The following is a 20,248-nucleotide window of genomic DNA, read 5'->3' on the forward strand; positions in this document are numbered from 1 at the left end:
ACCAACGCCCTCCAATCCCTGGCCGAGGCGTAAACCTTCAGCCAATCCGGGACTAGGGGCCAAACCAATAGTCTCGCTGTTGGAGGGGGTGACTTGGAAAGCCGCCCGGGAAGCTAGTCGTTTCTGGAAAGCCGGGAGGGAAAATGAGGCAGAAATAAGAAGGCCTATTTCCCATAGGACTTCACTCTCGCCCTGAGTTATTTCATCTCCCCATCACTCCTCGGGGTACGGCCATTCCGAAGTTTTGGAAGACGGACTCGCCGCCCCGGAGAGAAAATCCAGCCAGGCGGGGCGGGGGTCGCTAACGAGAATGAGAGGCGGGGGTGGTGCTGGGGCGGGAGAGGGGGCTGCTCGCTGGGCGCGCGAGGCCCGCAGTGCTGCCTGCTCGACTTTTGCGACACCAGGAGGTCACACGCCTCACTGCCCAGCCCCACCCCCGTGGGCCTCGGCCCTTTGGCCCCTGGGCCTGGAGCCTCTCCTGACGGTTTGCCTCACTCCGTGTCACGTGCGGGCAGCTTCGCAGAATGGAAACTCGCGTCGGAGAGCCGGACAGCCAGGCCTCTGAGCCTTATTCCACTGAATCCGATGGGGTTACCTCCCACTTTGCGTAGATCCTTCCCCTGACTTGCCATGGCGCCTCCAACCTTGGCCTGTGACTACTTGCTCACTAAGCTACAGCTGCACGGACTTTAGCGTTCCTCCAAGCAGCCAGGCTGGCTCTGGCCTGAGGGCCTCTGCGCTTACCCTTTCCTTGGCCTGGAAAACTCTTGCAGCTTCTCATCCTAAATTCTCAGCTGGTTTGTCCCTCAGAGGGTCCTCTCCTGACCACACTGAAGTACGTACCTTCCCGCACTCCCTTCTCCATTGCTAGATTGTATTTATTATAATACCCGTTATGTCACCAATTTTATTATTTTAGCACCACTTATTAAAATCTGAAATGATCTGATTCAGTTATTCGTTTACTTTTCTGTCCGCACATCTCTAAACCTCTTCAGTAAAATTCCACAAAGTCGGCCCCCTTGTGTGTCTTTGTGCCGAAAACTGCTTGGCAATATAGTACGGATTTTTTTTTTTTTTTGTAATTATGGTAAAGTCTTTCTAAGCCTCCATTTCCCATTTTATAATTTAAAAATAACTAGAATTCATAATATTTCACGGCATTATTAGGAAAATTAAATGAAATAATTTATGTAAGCACCCAGAAGCACATGATAACCACGTGATAAATGGTGGTGGTTACTGTTGTTGTCAGTTCCCAGGAGTAAATCCGAGATGGCAACTCAAAGTCATGGAATCGTGTTGGTCTAGCACCCAATCCTTTATTTCTTGGTGATTCTCAAGGGCGGCCCCCACTGTTGCTGTTTAGTATCTCCTTTCTCTTCCCCACGTAACCCGTTTTCCTTTCTCCTCTCTTCCTTGGCAGATGGCCCTGATTCCTGCTTCGCTGAGAAGGTAAAAAAAACATCCAACTCCGGCACCCTCTGCCACTCTTTTCAAAGTATGTGCCTCTGTACCATCCATTTTGTGAACTGTTGTCAAGTACCCAAAGGAAGAGTCCCTTCTCCCTTCCTCAGCTGCCAGCTAACCTGGGGATATGGGAGGAACCAGTTAATCCTTCTCAAGCTGTTTCCCTTTCCTCTGAGTCCTTTCATGGCCAAACTGCCCAAACAAATCTTCTACATTTGTTCCTCCTGTTTCTCCAGGGATGTCCTTGATAAACTCCATCACCCTTTTCTCGGTCTTTTTTTCTTTGACCTTACTACAGCACATAGATGTTTTGACTCAGCGTCACCTTTAACATCCTTCCTTGACCTCCAGAACATCGCCATGCTGTGGTTCAGTCACCCCTTCTTCCTTGCTGGCTATTCTTCCTGATTTAGCCACCTATGTGGATGGGCATTCACCCCAGGTTCTATCCTTAACCTTCTCTCCTCTTTACCTGCTGTCCTGGGAGGACACATTACAATTGCCCCTCTCCAGCCCTGATCTGTTTTATAAGCTAGTTTCACATTCCCTCCCAACTAGCAAGGCATCGTCATCCAGAGGAGATATTACCTCCATTCAACATGTCAGAAGCAGAATTCATATTTCCTTTCCAAAACCGACTGTCCTCCTGTTGATTCCTCAGTATTTGTCAGCATTACCTTAATTCTCCCATGTTCCTCTGCCACTCCTCCATCCTCATCTTTAACTTACCTGTAGGATTCTTGAAAACCTTTTCTCCATCAGATTTCTAAACTCCACTGACCTGTTTCCATTGCCAACTACATCCTTTTCAAAATCCCTTTGCTAAGGCAACTGCCTTCATTTCCCCCCAGAATTATTGGTGCTTTCCGGGAGTTTGTCCTCATCAGTATCTCTAGTGATACAGATTGTGTTGCTTCCCTTTCCATTCACCCTTTACATGTTGTCAGACATAAAGTTCTATTGAGTCTAATTTCCTAATGTCCTAAATAAGGCTTTTTAGCTTCTACATCCCTCACGTTCGTTAGTACTTTTGATATGTTTCCAGGGTTATAATTGCTTCTTTTACCTGCCTTTATCTCTTACCTCTGCAGTGCCACCAAGTGAATCTTCATTCTCTCAAAATGTCGTTATAATAATTAAATCAAACAATCCATGTAAGGCACTCGATACAATGCCCAGCACATGGTAAGAACTGTCATTATCCACCGGTCAGAAATAATCAAGACTCCCTATTACCTACAGTTTCAAATCCTAATTCTCAGCTACACAGTCTGCCCAGTGTAGCAACCCATCACAATACCCTAGCCGATCACCGGGCACTTTCACACTTTCAAAGTGAACTGAACACAGCTTACTCGTGCTTTTTCTTATCCTAGAATGGTTTTCTGTGTTCTCAGCTACTCAGATCCTCTCCTTTCTTCAAGTAACAGGACGAGTCCTATTACTATTGATACCTTTAACTATTGTTACGTTCTAGATCTCAGCCTACCACTTTTCAGTATGGTAGTGACCAGCCATATGTAGCTATTAAAATTAAAATTTGAATTTAAAAACTTTGAAATTCACTTTCTCAATTGTACTAAGCACATTTCAGCTAGTCAGTAGCTGCACGTGGCTAGCAGCTACTGTGTTCATCAAACATTTTCATTTTTGTAGGAAGTTCAATTGAATGTTACTGATCTAGGGGAAGAAAGATCAAAGGGGACTGAAAAGGTGTTGGAAGAAATCATGACTGAAAACTTCACAAACTTAAAGAAGGAATCAGATATCCAAGTACAGGAAGCTCAGAGAGTCCCAAACAGGAAGAACCCAAACAGACCCACACCAAGACATATCATAATCAAGATTGCCAGAGTCAAGGTAAAGGAATGTTACTGATCTAGACCTTGACCTTATACTAAAGTTACCAGCCACTCCTTTAACTGCTGTAGGACTTCTCTGTGTAAGTCATTGAATGCTTAAGTGCATTCTGCCTCCGTGTTTTTTAGTTAACTTTTCCCATATGTACCTTGTTTGCTCACCTAGATTGTTAGCTCCTACATCAGAGGTGACTTTTCTGTCCTTTCCCATAATTTAATCAGCATAGAATAAGTGCTTTAGGTATTGTTAAAGGAAAGAGAATAAAACAAGCAGAGAAGAGGCCTCAAATTTAACCGAGGAGAGAGAAATAGTTCTTGTAAGGGCCGAGATCTTTGTGCTCCCTCCTTTATGTTGGCCCTTCCTACCCAGTGCACAATTGCTTTAAGCCTAAACCTTGGTTTCTCAGAGGAGGGTCTCTGGAAGCAACAGAGGGAAATGCCATTTTCAGAACAACTGCAAATTATTTTTCTATGGTTGTATTTTTACCACACAACAAAAAAGAATTCACTCACATGCAAACACCAACCAACAAAAACTCCACTCCAGTATCAGATGGACTCCTGCCCCCATATTCTGTTCAATCAGAAGAACTTTTCATTTGCAATCATTCTGGACTTTGCTCTGGTCCTCCCCTCCACTCCAAATTCCATCCTCTGTAGCATTTTTTTAAAACATTTTTTATTGAGTTGTAATCATTTTACAATGTTGTGTCAAATTCCAGTGTAGAGCACAGTTTTTCAGTTATACATGAACATATATATATATTCATTGTCACATTTTTTTTCTCTGTGAGCTACCATAAGATCTTGTCTGTATTTCCCTGTGCTGTAAAGTATAATCTTGTTTATCTATTCTACATTTTGAAATCCCTTCCCACCCCTGACCCCATCCTCTGTAGCATTTAAGAAAACAACCAAAGAAAGAGAAGGAAAAAAAAAAGACCCTTTTGTCTTATGACCAAAATATCTATTCATTGTCAGAAAATTAGAGAATTCAAATAGATAAACAGAAATAATCATCCCATGAAACCCCAAGACCCAGAAAAAAAAATATCAGTTTTAACAGTCGAGGTGAATTTGCAGTTTTTCCTGTGTATACACACAGACCTATATGTGCAGTTTTATAAAGAATGGCTCTCACTACACACAACTATTTTGTAAGCTGCTTCTGTTGTCTACTTAAAAACATTTCTCTAACAACAACAGAGATTTTAGAACTGCTTGTGACATATTTTTGAAATGTTTAATAGCTGTTATATATAATTGTAGCTTAGCACTCAGCCTTATTCAGTATATCTCGTATGTATTCTTTTCATTTTAACTTACTCTTAGAAGCTTGAAACTAGACTGAGGAAAAATAGGAAAAGTCAAAATTTCATCTTTCAGATATGAGAATCTATTTTTAAAAAACTACTGTAAAGATACACTTTTATGCAAAACACACTTTCAGATACGGGTAAGAAAGACTATGTTTATAATTAAAATTGTAAAAAAAAAAAAAAAAAAAGACCTTCTGAAAGAGACTGACCACTCTAGCTGATGGCCAATAGAAAAGTAAGGGTAAACTGACAAAATGTGTTATTATGAAATAGTGAATTATGAAAAATAATACTCCTTTTCATCCTTTCTTTAAAAATCAATTTTCATTGTTTTCAAGCCAAAAAAAAACTCCATGAGTCATTTCTGGAAATTGCTATTAATACTAATTTAACAAATGGGTGAAAGCTTAACTACTAGCAAAAAATGATGATCTGAATGTTTTTCACTTCTTTTACATCTCCTGGGTGGTTTGGGGCGTATTGCCACTGACATGCCGGCTTGCTGGCTGGATGATACGCGCCTGCCTTTGGGACCCACTGCTGGGAGTGGACAGGCAGTGTTGATAGTAATGCCCTTCCGTCTGCATCCCCACCACCACCTCTCAGCACCACTCATGTTGGTAGATGCCTCTCTCACCAGCAAAACCCTTCCCAGTGTAGCCTTTCCCCCTTCTAGAGCCCAGGGCACTTCTGATTGGTTGCCTACTGGTTTAGGCACCACCCCCTCCTTAAAGAGCTCTGTGAGGTTGATATGCAGGCATTGCCCTTGGATATGACACCCAGCCTGTAAGTGGGTATTTACACCTTTTGGACCTGTTCCATCACGTTTTGTTGGTTTGAATCTTTTCTTTCTGGAATCTGGGGTGTCTTCCTATCCTTTGCTTCCTGCTCACTCTTTTGTGTGGTTTACCAGATGTAGCAGGAAGGGTGCTAGCACTGTAACCCTGAAATAATTCATTCAACCCCTCCCAGCCTCAGTTTCCTTATCTGTAAAATGAGAAGCTTGAAATAGATGAACTTCAACCTTCGAGTTCCTTCCAGTTCTAAAATTACAGAGATGCCAGGGTTTATTAAGCAACATGCAAGGTACTACACAACCTGACAGGAATGGAGAGATGCACCCTCTGTGCTTTTGAAAGTTTTGAGTCTGAATCATTACCTCCTCATTATGGAATGTAGTGGGGTTTTTTACCCCCTTTGGCTTTGTTTATTTATCCTAATACTAATAATAGCTGCCATTTATTGAGTGCTTAACAATTTGCCAGGCACTTTGCTTTAAATGTATGATTAGCCAAAGCAATCTTTTGAAGTAAATATTTTTATCCCCATTTTATGGATGAAGAAACTGAGGCACAGAGATTAAGTGATTTTTCCAAAATCACACCACTAACACACAGTGGAGCTGGAATCTGAGTTTGATTCTGACTCCAAAACCCGTAAGCCACTGTACCTCAAAAAAGCAAAATTACGCTCCAGGATTACTTGTTAAGCATGGGATTTCTAATAAAACAAAACACCGTTTACCCTAGATAGTGTGGTTAGGTAATAGGAGCCCAGGGCTAAAATTTATAAAAATTGTAACACTTCTGTTTACCAGCTTTTCAACCTTAGGCAAGAACCTTAACCAAACAGCCTTTATTTATTTTTTTAAGTAATATCTACTCCACCTACTTTGCAACATTGTTTAGTTATGTATATTTATTTATAAAGTAATATAAATATACCTTATATAGTAAATGTATACATTAGTAAATGTATAAGAGTATATATATATATATATAGACAGAGAGAGAGATAAAGGGAGAGAAAGCACTCTGTAAACCCTGAAGCCCTGTAGAAATTTAGAGTGCTATCATTTCCTCTTACTATAGATGCACTTGAATCATATCTGCTTGTGTACTTACTATACATCTATTCAGGGCAGAGTATAGATTGCAAATTGCTGAAGTACAAGATTCATGACTTTTGACAACCTGGGGGAGACTCCAGGTAGTAAACTAAGCAAGTGCTTAAAAATGATCTTTTGAGGAGACTTCCAGTTCCACTAACACGCAGTAATCCCATTCCTCTCGGTTGTTCCTAAAAAGCCCTGGAAATAACACAAGAAAACAAACGTAGGACTATTTTGAAAGGTTGAAGTTGGGCGACATCTTGGGACTTGAGAAATGACATACTGGTAAATTCACGGGTTTCCTCTCATATCTCAAATAGGGCACTGCAAAAAACCTCCAACCCAGCACCACCACCAATAAAAGCTCCAGGAAAAACCTGGTTTTCCTAACCAAAGGATGGAAAAAAGGTGGGCTAACAATGAAAACATTATTGGCAATTTCCGTCCTACTCCAGCCAAAACCAGAAAAACTACACCCTCTCCCCACCGCATGGTTTCAGCAGAGCTGAGCAGGGACTTAATCTTCCACCCAACCCCCCTTAATCCATGGACATGGGAAGCAGCCCTCCAGTTCCTCTGCAGGATGGTTTTGGCAGGGCTGAGTGGGGAGCTGACTTTCCATCTCCTGCCTGGCAAAAGCAGGTGGCGCTTCAGTTCCCCCAGCGGGTGGTATTGGAAGATTGAGCAAGGAGCTGAGTTTATATCCCCGTTCAGAGACAAGACAGTGGGAGTCATTGCCCCGCTTTCCCTGGGAACATGAGGGATCTTTGTGATGGAACTCTTCCGTATCTTGATTCTGGTGGCCACACAATTCTACCTGTGTGATAAAATTGCATAGAAGTGGGCTTGAACATACGCATGTACACAGACACACACAGACACACACAGACACACACACACACACACACACACACACACACACACACACACACACACACACACTCGAGTGCTGTAAGCCTGGCGAGAGCTAAATAAATTTGATGCATTGTACCAATGTTAGTATCCTGGTTGTGAAATTTCCCTGTGTAGGATCTCTCTGCATTATTTCTTAAGAACTGCATGTGAATCTACAATTATCTCAAAGAAAATATTTTTAACTGGCCTTTTGAGGATGATTATGAAAATGAAGGGGAAAGGCAACCACTCTTTATGTCTCTAATTATTATATCTACAGCTTCTTCTCTTTGTTTTTAGGTTTACCAGGTTACTTTTTCTAGTGATATAACTATGAGGTATGTTTAATCCCCCCTTTTCTGTCTTCTTCATTTTTCCTATCAAATGATCAATAGGTTGTATGGGCCTGATGCAAGGTTATTTGAAGCCACATTTAAAATACAAAACTATGATCGTTTTGTATTTTACAAATTTAAGACAGATTTTCCTTATTGTCCCAAGGGCAGGGAAGGGACTATGCTGTTGGACACTCTCCCGTGGAAAGCACATGGGAAGTGTGCAAGCAGCGAGCTTCTGTTGCTGCAAGAGGCAAATGCCTCCATTATTAATCCTCTAAATCACCTTGTGTGTTGAAACGAGTGAGGTGATTTTTTTTTTTTTTCTGCTCAGCTCATTCTGAGCTCCTGCCTTTTTGCCCCTGGTCAAGAATCAGGCATTACTCTTTCCAAAAACGAATAACAACCTACTAGAATTCCAGAAGAGGGTAATGTTTACTAGTAGAAAAAAAGATCAGAATATAAGGAAGACTGACGCGAACTGATCACGAACATTTGAAAAGAGTATTAACACATGTCCTCAGCACGTATGATGTCGTCTTGTGCCCACCACACCTCAGCTAAGAAACAAGTTCAGCTGAGCAAATCTGAAGGTCTGGTTGGCTGTATTCAGCATCCCATGAGCAGCATCCCATCTGGCAAACAGAAAGGCACTCCCAGGGGTTGCACAAAAAAGAAGTTTATAGGCAGAAAGATGGATTAGCAAAAGAAGAGAAAGGGTTGTTTTAGACCAGGCCACCTTCTTCTGCAAGGAAGAGAACAACAGGGGCTTTTGTCATGCATTCTTCCCCTGGTGGGTGGGAGAGGGGGCCCATGTGACAGATTGCCTCGCTAGTGCAGATCAGAAAATCCCAGACTGGCCAACTAAGATGACATTCCTGGGGAAGGTTGAAACTAGAATTAGATCAGGTATTAAATCTAGATTTGGTGTCATGGGCTTTAGCAAAAGTGATGCCATTTTGGGCTGATGATTTTCTCTTTAACAACTTTATAAATTGACCCCATGATATACCTTCTGTATATTGTGAAATGTCACAGTGTATTTGCTTTCTGTATATCATGATGTGTCACAATGTATTTGCCTCACTGTGTCATGAACATGATTAATCTTATTTTTTTAAAGAATTTTCAGTGATAGACCCTATATAATATTTTGTATTGAGATGGGAAGGCATAATGCAATTTTTTGATGCCACGCGAGGGTTCACTAGCACAGTGTTTCTCAATCTTTTACCTCTGGAGGAACTCTTGAAATAATTCTCAGGTCTCAGAGAACCTCTGTATAATTTTTTTTTGCCCTTACAACTGATAGTACATTAGCATCAGTAAATTGTAATTATAACAATCCAGTAATAATTTCCAGTGCTCTTCTGAGTAGAGAATAACTTTTTTTGAGGATCTATTTATTTTAGCTAACTGATTTGCCTACCGTTTTATGTAGTTCTTCCAACAAGAGGTTAATTCATAGTACCTACTTGATTTTTTTGTCTTAACCAAGTGATCTGAAATTCTTATCACAGATTCCCATTAAATAATATTCTAATGAGGGTGATATATAGTATATAATGTATGCAAGACTATTTATTTTCCTTATTTAAAATTAAAATTAGAATTTCTTTTAACAGTCTGTTTTTGAAAGTGAATCAGATGGTTAAGATTAGCTTACCTTTCTTGACATTTGTCTCCTTATTGCCCTGTTATAAATATTTAAAACTCATAAGGCTAATATAATACCTTTTTGTTAAATAACTGGCTTAAGACAAAATGAAATGTAACTTTTTAAAGGTAGGGGAGTAGATTTAATTTACATAGAAGTCATAAATTGGTTTTCATTAATGTTATTTAGAATGTGAAATTTATTGACAATATTGAAAAGAAAAGTTACTAAAACTGTAAACCAAGCAATATGAATAAAAATACAGCCTAAGACAGTTTTATTCAAGACAGGGTAAGAGCATTTCCTTGCTGAGTGACATGATCAGATTCCCGAATGGGCCTAGCAATTGCAAAATTCTTATAGACTTCTTACTTCCTTTATCTCTTTTATCAGATATATCAACGCTTTCAAACTATTCTTTTTGAAACCAAAGCTAAAAAATGAAATTTACCTCTTAATTGCAACCTATGATTTTTTTTTTCCATTTTTTGCTGGTCCAACACAGAGATTTCATTTTCAACTGAAATGAGACTATTTCTGTTGCTTGTTAAATAATAAAGGAGCTTATTTACACATTTAAGAGAAGTTAAACACTTCAGCAAAATATTCATCATTTTCCCATAAATAGCAGCACGATCCCACTTTTTCACAGGAATCCAGAACTCGTGCAGAGGCAGATCAGTTAATCTCATCTTGAGTGAGTGTCCAATCAGACTGCAGCTCACAAAGGTCCTGTTCTTCTCTCAGAGTCACAGGTCTCAGGCTGAGCAGAAGATTCAGTGAGTGTCAGTTGCCCAAGTTACCCCCTGTGTTTACAGGGAGGGAGCATACCATCCGTGTGGTTCTGTGGTTCTCCCACGTCTCATCATGAGACTTGCAGAGGCTCTTCCTCACCTTCAAACGCAAACAGTGGAAACATGTCAGTATTTCCTTTTGCAACATGATTTGTCAGAAGATTCCATTTCTTTTTGAGTTCAAGAAACTTGCCACTTGAAGTCAAAATGTTTTCTTTGGGATTCTGATTCATCTTTTAGCCCAAGCTCCTGCTAAGCCACTGGATTTCTGTTTGTAGCAGATTTATGTGTTCTTTATCCAGGTGGTCATACAGTTTAAAAAATATTCTCGAGTGAGTTGGTCTCTTTTTAACGACGTGGGTCGTTTTTGTCACATCATCTAGACTTTTAAAACTTCTTCTTTAGCAGGCTTTGACACCAGCACCTCTCTATGAAACAAAACAAAACAGTGTGTTGCAAAGAAAGTCAGAATTCTCTTTGTTCATTAAAATCTGTTGACTAATCAACCTGGACAGAAAAGTGATTGTTCAGTTTATCACACAAAACTGTTGGCATAATGTTATGTGTCACTAATATGTTGACTGTACTGCTAGAGAGAGAAACTTTTTCATTTTCTCATACTACATCTTATCCTAGTGTCTTATTCACTATGACTTTACACACTCGCATTATTAGGTTCTCATCAGCTGGGTGGTTCTTCCTTTTCTGGACGATAAGTAAATGCTACGAAATAACTTGCTTCTTGAGCCTTTTCATTAATTGTGGCTCTTTTTAAAAAACAATTTTACTCTGTTTTGAGATTCCAATAGCCACTTAAAATAATCAGCCTCCTTACTTGTCAAATGACTGGGATTTGTACTTAAGTGTCTTTGGAATTTGTGGGGAGCAATTGCTTAATTTGTAAGCTGTTTAATACCGATAGTACAGACAGTTGGCTTATCAGAATCCATTGTCCCCAAGTACAATGAGATGCTTCAAAAGATTGAAACTCTTTTCATGTATAACTGAAAAATTGTGCTGTACACTGGAATTTTTCTTTTACATTTTTTATTGATTTATAATCATTTCACTGGAATTTGATACAACATTGTAAAATGACTATAACTCAATAAAAAAATGTAAAAAAAAAGAAAAAAAGATTGAAACGCTTCGTCATTAATACGATTGGAAAGGTCCACAGGCCCAGGCCTAGAATCTTTCTGTTTCACATCTTGTCTTTAAAAGTCATTATGTTGGACAAACACACATGTTTAAAAACACAAACATGAATAAAATATGAAACAGTAGATATAATTGAGAAAATTACCCCCCAATGTGAAATGTTTATTATATAATTCAGTTCTAATACAACCCATGCTTTCAGTGATTGTAGTTCATGGATAAGTAAAGCGAATGACAGCAGTGTTATAAGAAATGGGATGGCGGCATTGGTGATGCTCTGTTACAAAGTACTTGCACCACCTGAGAAACATCATAGTGTTGTTTGAAAGTGGATTTGAATTAGTTGTAAGTGTAGATTGCAAACCTTAGGGAAACCACTAAAAAAATCTTTTTATTTTTATTTATTTATTTTTGGTGGGGAGGGGGTAATTTGGCTTGCTTGCTTGTTTGTTTGTTTGTTTGTTTTAATGGAGGTACTGGGGAAGGAACCCAGGACCTTGTGCATGCTAAGCATGTGCTCTACCACTGAGCTATACCCTCCCCCCATAAAATCTTTTTAAAGAAGCATAATTGATATGCCAAGAGAGTAGACAAAATGGAATCATATAAAATGCTCAGTTAAAACTAGAGAAGGCAGAAAAAGAATGGAAGACCAAAAAGAAACAAAAATAAGGGCAACAAATAGAAAACCCTTATTAATATGGTAGATTTTAATCCAAATATATCAATAACTACTTTAAATGTGAATGATCTAAATACAACAATTAAGACAGAGATTGTCAGAATGGATAAAAAAACAAATTCAATTATATGCTGTTTAAAAGAAACCTACTTAACATATAAAGACACAGATTAAAAATAAGATATGGAAAACAATACACCATGCTAGTGCTAGTCAAAAGAAAGCTAATGTGCTACATAAATTTCACACAAAGCAGACTTCAGTGCAGGGAAAATTATCAGGGATAAAGAGGTCAGTTCTCCAAGAAAACATAGCAATCCTTAATGTGTATGCAGCTAACAATAGAGCATAAAAATAAATGAGACAGAAACTGGTAAAAGTGCAAGGAGAAATAGATGAATTCACTATTATACTTGGAAACGTCAGCACTACTCTATTAGCAATGGGCAGGTCCAGCATTCAGAAAATCAGCAGTTACATAGTTGAACTGAGCAGGACATCAAGCAACTGGATCTAACTGACATTTATAGAATATTTCATCCAGCAGTAGAATGCACATTCTCCTCAAGCTCACGTGGAGCATTCACCAAGAAAGACCACATACTTGTTCATAAAATATACCTTAACAAATGTAAAAGAATAGAAATCATACAGAGTGTGCTCTCATGTGACAGTGGAAGTAAACTAGAAATCAAAAACAGAAAGACAGCTGGAAAATCCCAAAATCTTTGGCAATTAAATAACATGCTTCTAAATAACAAATGAGTCCAAGAAGAAGTCTCTAGAGAAACTGAAAATTATTTTTAGGTCAATGACAATGTGAATACAGCTTAGTCAAAATTTGTGGAATACAGTGAAAACAGTGCTTAGAGAGAGTTTAACACCATGAAAGGCATACATTGGAAAAGAAGAAAGGTCTAAAATTAATAATCTAATTACCTCAGGAAACCAGAAAATAAGCAAAATTAGTAATAAAATAGTAATAAAATTAGTAAAAAAACAAAGAAATAAAAATACATGACATTATACATTTATTAAAACCCATAGAATCATGCAACACAAAGAATAAACCCTAATGTAAACTATGGCCTTATTTAATAATAATGTATAAATATTCTTATATCAATTGTTAACAAATGTATCACACTAATGCAAAATTTTACCAACATGGGAAGCCAGGGAGGAGGGCAGTTAGAAAAGGAGATATACAGGAGCTCTCTGTACTTTTTCCTCAATGTTTCTCTAAACCTAAACCTGTTCTAAGAATAAAGTCTATCAATTAAATATATATATATACACACACCATGCAAATATTAATCATAAAGCTGGAATGACAATGTTAATATCAGACAAAATAGACATCAAGACAGAGTATGAATAGAAATAAAAAGGGACGTTTTAAAGATAAAAGGGTCAATTCATCAATAATACATAGCCATTATAATGCATATGCACCTAATAACAAAGCTTCAAAATACAGTAAGCAAAAAATGCAAAACTAAATGGAGACATAGACAAATCTACAATTGTGTTTTGAAGAGTTTAGTATCTTTCAGTAATTGATGGAACAAGCAGGCAAAAAGTCAGTAAAGGCACAAAAACTTCCAGCAATACTTTTAAGCAACTTGAACTAATTGACATTAATGAAACATTACTTAATAAAACAGAATGCACATTCTTTTAATGTGGAAATCATCATCATTAAAATCTTGCATGTGTTCATTTTTTATAATAATGAAACACTTGAAACAAAACTGGAGAATTGATAAATGGTAGCATTTTATACACAGAAAAATCACACAACAGCTAATCAGAGCTAATTTCGTTCATATAGGTCACTGTGGATAAATCTCAAAAAATCTAAAAATGAGTAAAAGAAGCAAGCTGCAGAATGATAAGTACAGTAAGATACCAATTTTAAAAGATACAAAACAATGCTGTGTTTTAGTTATGGATCCTATGAAAATACTTTAGCTGCTTGAGAATGACATATTGGCACTTCAGGACAGTGGCTACCTCAAAGGAGAAGGGGAGAGAAATGAGATCAGGCAATCAAATATATTAGTAATATTATATGTTTTAAGGAAAAATGAACTAATAAAAAATGACTTTTGCCATTACTTAAGATATTGAAAAACTGGAAACAATCTCAGTAAAGAACCCCAAGAGAATCCAACACTTCACCTACACCCATGTTGCTGAAAGCTTCTGGGGCAAACCACATGACCAAGCAAGGCGATGTGCTCTGAAATTGATGATTGACCCCTTGCAGGGAGAGGGTCTTAGTGCCCTCCATCAGTCTCACAGGATGAGATGGCTCTCTTTCTATTTAACCCCTCTATTTCAACACATAATCTTCATCTCCTATTCCCAACTCCAGGATCATATTCCATCAATTATTGGCTTCCTTTCATGCTCAATCTCTTGCTCTTGGTAACCTATAAACACGCTCAGATCTCTGTCAGTTTAAAAACAAACAAAAAGCTGATCGTGGCCTTGATAATGTCATCTTTCTTTTTACCTGCAACTAAATTTTTCAAAAGGGAAGTCTGATTACCTCCATCCGTTTTCCCAACTTGCTGCAAACTCCTATCACTCCTTTGAAACCGCTATGGCAAGCTCACCAACGATCTAGTTTCCAAATCTGGAGGTTACTCTGCAGTCCTTATCGACCTTATCTACTCTCTTTTTGAAATTTTCAACCCCCAGACTTCTAAGACCCACATCTTTCCCTTTATCTTGGGCTTCCCTTCTCACTGCCCACCCCTCCATCTCAGTGACTATTCTAACTAACCTTAGCTACCTCCCAGGTTCTTCTGCCTGTGGGCTGGGGATCTCCCAAATTTCTGCCTCTAGCAGGACCACTTCCAGAACTCTAGACCTTCATATCCAATTGACAAATACTCCGCTCCACCGGGACATACCACAAGTATCTTAAATTCAACAAATCCAAAATAAACTCATGTTTTCTGTGGTACCATCTCCTCCCGCTCCCCATCTGCATTCCTTCTCTTCCTCAATGCAGGATGTTCTATATACTAGCAACAAACAACTGGAAATTTAAGGCACCTGAACCTACAAAGCCACCTGGGGTAGGAGGGTGGACAGCAAGCGCCGAAGTAGTGTGGATGCTTTTACTGTGAGGAAGGATTTTTTTCCCACACACCCTTCGTGGTTAGCCTGCTCCCATTTGATCCTTTTCATACACAGGAGGTTTCTAGGTAAGCCCAGGGTCCCATGTTGCCTTCCACTTCCATTATTCATGAATTATTATCACACGGTCTCCAGTAAAGTACTCTGCTTGCTTCACCATCCCCTTGATGATTGTCTCCTGTCTTCTGTTTCGTTTTAAATAGTTTTAATTTTTTTTGCAGCAGCAGCATTGGCTTTGAACTCAGATCTTGATTTGAATCCCAGCTCCACAGCTTACTAGCTCTGTGACTCTGGCAAGTTACTTCCTGATCATAAAATAAAAGCAGATCTTGTTTTAAAATCTGAAAACAGCTCCAAGATTTGTTGGCTGTCAAAGTTATTATCAAAGCACAGATTATGCTTGGTTCATAGCATTTGGCTCTGTTAAACACCAGGAAATTTCTGGAGCAAATAATGCAGAACCATTACTCTCTTACATTTATTCAACAAGTGTGTGAACCAGGCATCAATCTAGGAGTTGGAGATACAGCAGTGAACAAGGCAAGCATCAGCCCTACCCTTAAGGAATCTACATTCTAATTGTGGGATGTCAGACAATATACAAGTAAATGAATTCATTCAAAATGGTGAGAAGTGCTAGGGAAGAAAGAAAACAGGACACTATCTTAAAAAGTGACTTTGGGAAGAGACAGGGCAGGAAGAAGGTTACTTTAGCTAGGGTCATTAGGAAAGGCTTCTCTCAGGAGGGTGACACTTGAGCTAAGCCATGAAGAATGAGACTGAGCCAACCATATGTATTAGTTACCTATTGCTGCATAACAAATTACCTCATAACTTAGTAGCTTAAAATGACAAACATTTATTACCTCATGGTTTCTGTTGGTCAGTGATGCAGGTGTGGCTTGACTCAGTGTCTTTAGCTCAGGGTCTCCCCCAAGGTTAAAATCCAAGTTATTAGCTGGGTCTGCAGTCAATATCATAAAGATGTCAACTGTCCTCAGATGAATCTATAGATTCAGTGCAATTCAAGTCAAACCCCCACTGGGTTTTTTATAGAAATTTGACAAGCTGATTCTAAATTTTTTATGGAAATGGTGCTTGCTTCGGCAGCACATGTGCTAAAATTTTTACGGAAATGTGAAGAATCTAGACTAGCCAAACTGCTCTGAAAAAGATGTAGAAATTTCAAGTTATAACACTACTTGATTTCAAGAATTATTATAAAAACTACACTAATGAAGATGGTATGGTATTCACATAAGGATAGAAAAATAAATCAGTGGAACAAAGTAGGAAGTCCATAAATAAACTTGTACATATATCTGGACAAATGCTGTTTGACAAAGGCACAATGCAGTGGAGAAAGGATAGTCCTTTCAACAAATCGTGCTGTAAGAATTGTATATACATATGCAAGAAAAGAACTTAGACCTATATCTCACACCTCATACAAAATTTAACTCAAAATGGGTCATTGACCTGAATGTAAAAGCATGGATCTATATAAAACTTTTGGAAGAAAACAGAAGTAAATCTTTTTGACCTTGGGTTAGGCAAGGATTTCTTAGCTACAACATCAAAAGCACAATTCATAAAAGAACAAGTTGACTAATTGGACTTGGTTAAAATTTTAAATTTCTACTCCTTAAAAGATACTCATGATAATGGAAAGACAAGACATAGACTGTGAAAAAAATATCTGCAAAACATATCTGGTTAAAGACTTGTACCTAGAATATATATTCTCAAAACTCAAAAATAAGATAACAAAACAAAACAAAACAAAACTGAGCAAAAGATTTGGACAGACAACTTAAGCTATAGGGATGGCAAATAAGCATAAGAAAAAATGCTAAACTTTGTTAATCATTAGGAAAATACAAATTAAAACCACGAGATAATAGCACTTCGCTAACAGAATGGCCAAAATTACAAAGACTTGTCATACCAAGTGTTGATGATGATGTGGAGAAACTAAAACCCTTGTGAAATTATCATAATAATGTCAGTATTGCAGCCACTTCAGAAAACAATTTGGCAGTTTCTTAAGAAGTTGAAAATACAGTGACCTTGTGATCCACCCCACTCAAGAAAAATCAATTTGTAACCATGTAAAAATGTGTACACAAATGTTTACAGAAACTATTTGTAATAGCCAAAAACAGGAAACAGCTCAACTGTCCATCAACAAGTAAACAGATAAACAGACAATAGCATATCCAAAAAATGGAATACTACTCAGCAATAAAAAAAGAATGGACCAATGCTACATATACCAACATGGATGAATCTTAAAATTACCATGCAAAATGAAATTAAGTCAGCCAATAAAGGAGTACATACTATATGATTTAAACTGTAGAAAATTCAAAACTAAACTATAGTGACAGAAAGAAGATTCATGCTTGGAGACAGGGAATGAGGAGGTGTGGGAGGGAGGGATTACAAAAGCACAAGTGAAAACTTTTGGAGGTGATAGATATTTCCACTATAGATTATAGTGATGATTTCATAGGTGTATACACATATAAAAATGATATACTTTAAACATATGCAGGTTATTATAAACCTTATATGTGTACTTTAGTAAAATTTATATACATATAAGTTTTATCTGTATAATTGAAAATATAATAAACCACATATAAAACTTTTTTTTAATTTGGCCCCAGAACTGAAATTGTCACTTCCTGTCATGTTTCATTGGCCATTGAAAGCCCTATGTCCTCACCTAACTCCAGGGGGGCAGGAAAGTGCATTCTTACCACATGCCTGGAAGGAGAGAGTTGAGTATTTGTGTGTAATCCTAACGAGTACCACCCTCAGCAGTAAGCATACTGGATGTTTATAAGTGGAACACTGGTCCCATTTGTTCCGTAACAGAATTCACATTCATTTGTAGAACCACTGAACAACAGCAGACTTAGCAGCTCTTACTCAAAAGTCCTGCAAACATTCAGCTGTTCTGCTTACAACAGTGAGGAACACACATTCAGTCAAATTAGCCATGCAACCCCGACCCTTCCCTACTAATTTTGAAATTAGTGCTTCCTAGAATCTAGAAAAATTAATAGAACTATGAACACCCATTTGGTCTAGCTTCTGGCTCCTAACAAGTTAAGTTTAAAGTAAATCGTAGAAGAAAGACAGAGGGTCAGAGATTCCATAATGACAAATTTCTTTTCCTGCACTTACTCTCTTCATCATGAAGAAATTGTTTCTCATACCCAACTAAAATAAGTTTTTTTTTTTAATTTAAACTGATTTCCTTTTGTTCTGTCCTTATCAGTCACTTTGATGAACTGGTCAAAAATATTAAAGCAAAAGTGCTATATCACAGAAAAAGGTTGGCATCCTTAACTACAAAAAACACTTGCACGTCACTATGTAAAAAAAGACAAACATTTTACTTGTTTAGCAACATGGCAGATTGTGTTAATACGGCCCCTACCTCACGCCTGGCAGGCCTATCAAAGAACATGTAGGAATGCTCTGTCGACTGTATATACATCTTAATTAAAAATGGCCTAAAGACACAGGCAATTCACAAAATAAAAATATATATGAACAATAAACACACAAGGTGTAGTTTATTATTCAAAGAAGTAATTTAAATCAAAATAGCAATGAGATGCCATTTCAGCTGTAAAACTGGCGAATATTTTTAAAAATGAAGATGCCCATCACGATCGAGGGTATCCAAACCTGTATTTACAGTAGGATAATCAATTGGCACAAACTTGTGTGAGGATAGTGGGATTGTGCATGTTGCAGATTTTCTTCTTTTTGATAATGCCTAGTTTCTATGTTTTCTACAATAAACATGTACTACTTTTATAACAAAATATTTATTTTTAATTGAAAGCAATATTGCTATTTTAAAGTTCTCTCTCATCCTTTTCTTAATTGTAGTTGATTTACTGTGTTAGTTTCTGGTATGCAGCATACTTGTTCAGTTATACATATATATTCTTTTTCATTATAGGTTATTACAAGGTATTGAATATAGTTCCCTGTGCTGTACAGTAGGACCTTGTTGTTCATCTATTTTATGTATAGTAGTTTGTATCTGCAAATCCCAAGCTCCTGATTTATCCCTCTTCCCCTTCTCCTTTGGCAACCACAAGTTTTTTGTTTTCTATGTCTGTGAGTCTGTTTCTGTTTTGTGGATAGGTTCATTTGCATTATTTTTTAGATTCCACATATAGGTGATATATATATATGTTTATTTGTCTTTCTCTGTCTGACTTACTTCACTTAATATAATGAACTGTAGGTCCATCCATGTTGCTGCCAATGGCATTATTTCATGCCCGAGTGGTATTCCATTGCATGCATATACCACATCTTCTTTATCCAGTCATCTGTCAAGGGACATTTAGGTTGTTCCCATATCTGGCTATTGTAAATAGTGCCACTGTGAACACTGGGGTGCATGTATCTTTTTGAATTAGAGCTTCCTCTGGATATATGCCCAGGAGTGGGATTGCTGGATCATATGGTAAGTCTATTTTTAGTTTTTTTAAGGGCTCTCCATACTGTTTTCCGTAGTGGCTGCACCAAATTACATCCCCACCAACAGTGTAGGCAGGCTCCCTTTTCTCCACAGCCTCTGCAGCATTTATCGTTCGTGGACTTTTGAACGATGGCCATTCTGACTGGTGTGACTTACCTCACTGTCGTTCCGATTTGCGCTTGTCTGATGATTAGCGGTGTTGAGCATCTTTTCGTGGGCCTGCTGGCCATCTGTGTGTCTTCACGGGAGCAACTTCTATTTAGGCCTTCTGCCCATTTTTGTCTTATCCTCCTCTTCTCCAAGCTCACCAGCTCCAACTTCTTTCACCTTTCCTTACAAGGCCTATTTTCATTCTGAAATCAAATTCATTAAGGTTTTTCAGGACTTTATTCATTTTTTCTATGTCTCCTTAATTCAATTGCACTTACTTTCCGAATTATCCTACCAACACAGATTTGAATTTTTTAAATGCTTTTTTGCTTTCTTCTTTAAATAACCACATTATATTTGCACTGCA

At 38.0% G+C, this 20,248-nt stretch overlaps 2 long non-coding RNA genes across 6 annotated transcripts in view; one reads left to right on the forward strand and one right to left on the reverse strand.

Annotated features, from left to right (window-relative positions):
* Positions 1-20,248, forward strand: part of LOC141575441 (uncharacterized) — a 26,088-nt gene continuing 5,840 nt past the window's right edge. For 3 of the 4 annotated variants that reach the window (XR_012503025.1, XR_012503026.1, XR_012503028.1), the window contains exons 1-2: positions 1-835; positions 1,427-1,455. This is a non-coding gene — a long non-coding RNA (uncharacterized LOC141575441). The remainder of the gene's footprint in view (positions 836-1,426; positions 1,456-20,248) is intronic. The other variant, XR_012503027.1, reaches the window with a different exon arrangement.
* LOC141575442 (uncharacterized) overlaps positions 9,183-20,248 on the reverse strand; it is a 19,260-nt gene continuing 8,194 nt past the window's right edge. Inside the window, exons 3-4 of one of the 2 annotated variants that reach the window (XR_012503029.1) lie at positions 19,888-20,084; positions 9,183-10,647 (exon numbers count right to left, since the gene is read on the reverse strand). This is a non-coding gene — a long non-coding RNA (uncharacterized LOC141575442). The remainder of the gene's footprint in view (positions 10,648-19,887; positions 20,085-20,248) is intronic. The other variant, XR_012503030.1, reaches the window with a different exon arrangement.

The sequence above is a fragment of the Camelus bactrianus genome, chromosome 28 (genome assembly GCF_048773025.1).
Source record: "Camelus bactrianus isolate YW-2024 breed Bactrian camel chromosome 28, ASM4877302v1, whole genome shotgun sequence".
In the NCBI taxonomy this organism is placed as follows: Eukaryota; Metazoa; Chordata; class Mammalia; order Artiodactyla; family Camelidae; genus Camelus; species Camelus bactrianus.